The following is a 2,624-nucleotide window of genomic DNA, read 5'->3' as shown; positions in this document are numbered from 1 at the left end:
TTAAACCAAAGACTTTAAATGAATTGCACCAAGGCATCAGGAGGTACAGTATGTCCGTCATGTCACACCGCTCATCCAAACTATTCAACAACACAGAGGCCTGAACACTGACTCTCCTCCTTTGGTTTCGGCGTGATCACTGCTCTGTTTTGAGCTCAGATGCATTAGGTCATCTTAACTGTTGATCATCAACAATTAGCAATGCCCAACAATGATCACAGGCACAAAAAATTTATCAGCTGTTATATATTAACTCAAATCAGCATCCGGAACAGCCTCCTAATGATTTCCAATGAATTATGATCACTTGGGTTCCTATGTTTCCGCATACTGCCCCCAGTCCGATCAAAGCTACAACATTATTGCGTATTGTCTTGGACTCGACTTAGACTAATTTGTTTTACGCTCTGAAATCAAATTTCTAAGGGTTACAGAAAGTACACATTTTTCCATCTGCTCTAAAGTTAACAACAAAATAGTTGTTTGTGTGCACACCACTGTGCATACTTAAGAGTCACATTAAAGAAGGAAAAATATATATGCCAGCTTACGAATTTCTGTTTGAACCAATTTAATTTAGCAATAGTGTGATGCAATTACAGCTTTTTACATTTTAATATAAACAATCTTTCCATTGAAATACAGTATAACATGGGTCTGTGAACAATGCGCTATAAGCAATAAATCAAACCGTGAAAGAATTACATTTTATATTTAATCTAATATGAACTCTACCTTAATAATATAAATGATATCTTTCTCTAATTTAATTGGCACTAGCTTGGTGCATATTGCTAATATAATTCTGGATTTCCATATTTAATGATGCATGCTTTTCACGGTGAATTTTACTTAGAAAATGTCGTCTTTAATGAACCTTAGAAAAATCTCTAATAGGCATAATTTCAGAAAATGTAACTTCTTTATTTAAAAGGTTCTGAGGCCAATTTTGCTGAGTGCAGTACTTAAAATCCAATAGTTGAAGTCTTGAGGAAGCAAATGTATCTATTTGTAAAGGTAGAGTGAGCAAATAGATTGTAATCCAAATGGCAGGGTACAGCAGGACTGGACTTCAAACTCTAAATGATTTCATAAGAGGGAATACTGTATATGTGCTTATGCACACTCCACTTTCATTGTGTGGCTGCACTAAATGTTAAATAAAACAACAACGACGTGTTGCAAAATATCCCTCAAGCAGAATCCAATCCTTATTAATAATGCTAAGAAAAAGTGGTATGCAAAGTAGGTATGAAAATCCATTACGCTTCTCTTTTTGATGTACCTTAAAGGCAATGTTTTGTTTTTTTTTCATTCAAATTGCCATACAAAAAGGATTATCCATACATTTGGAAATCTGTGGCACGGGTGTGCGATATCAGGATGAAGATATGATTTCCAGAGAAAGGTGTTCAATGAAGTTCTGCACTGGTTGAGTGGACAAATATGCTCTCCCGGGAAGCCGTCGGTGCATTGCGCTTGACTTAAACTCATGTGAAGCTGTAACATCTCTTTCCTCTTTTTCCTGTCTATCTACGCTCATGTGGTGAAATCAAAACAAACACTAACACAAGCACACTCTCATGTGCGCACACATACACACACACACACACACACACACACACACACACACACAGACACACACACACACACGCAAAAGTATTAAATTAGTTCCTCCACTTGCAGCAGTGTAACAAACACTCGGCGTTTCAGCAGAGATTAACAACAGGAGGGTCCATGACTGAGAGACACAAACACCGGACACAAGCACAGGAAGAAGACAGGAATGAAGAACTGTGCTGAGAAAATGAGAATAAATGGGTGTCAATTTCCATGTGGAATTGGTAACCAATGATCCATTAAGGCAGCCTTTCCACAACAGACAGACAAAATAGCCCGAATTAGAAGTGCCTGACATTTCAGTTAATTGCACTAACCATGTCAGCTCCACAGTAGCTGCAAACCAGGTTAGGCCTTTACCTTCTACCCACCATATGAAATGAGAGCAAAGGTCTCATACATGCAGGAATCACTGCATGCAAATGATGGATAAATTATTTAAAAATACGCAAAATTAATTGTTTTTATCGTTAATGACAGGGGAAAAAAAAGCATCTTAAATATGAGTCTGAAGGTAATATTAGTGGACAGGTGTGTTCATGATGGAGAAAAGTGCCAAAGCTTTTGTTACTGACTCAGCAAACATGAAAGAAAACACACCTTGATGTCATGAAAGCAAAAGGTTTATTCATGTTTGAAATTACACAACTACCACAAGGAAGACTTTTCAGTCCAGGGTGTAGTCTGGTTAGAAAGTAACACTAAACATCTTTAATACATTAGAATCACTGCCACAAATCATTTGTCATGACTTTTTCAGTTTCAGAATCACATACAATAGAAAAAAGAGAAAAGAAGTCTTGAACCCTGTTGAACAGAGCTGGAAATTTACAGTTCTGAATACTGAAACCTCTATGCATTACAGTTTTTATAGTGATTTTTTTTCTTTTTTTTGCATGATTTAGTAACAAGATGAGCAACATTCAAAATGTTTTTTTTTCTTCAGTATTTACAACAGTTTCACTGTTTGGTGTTAATTTATCAACAATGTTCATCGCCCCCCC

Source organism: Seriola lalandi, unplaced genomic scaffold (assembly GCF_002814215.2).
Source record: "Seriola lalandi dorsalis isolate HSWRI2012SDOR001 ecotype SW California unplaced genomic scaffold, Sedor1 jcf7180002054945, whole genome shotgun sequence".
NCBI lineage: Eukaryota > Metazoa > Chordata > Actinopteri > Carangiformes > Carangidae > Seriola > Seriola lalandi.
This window is presented reverse-complemented; position numbering follows the sequence as displayed.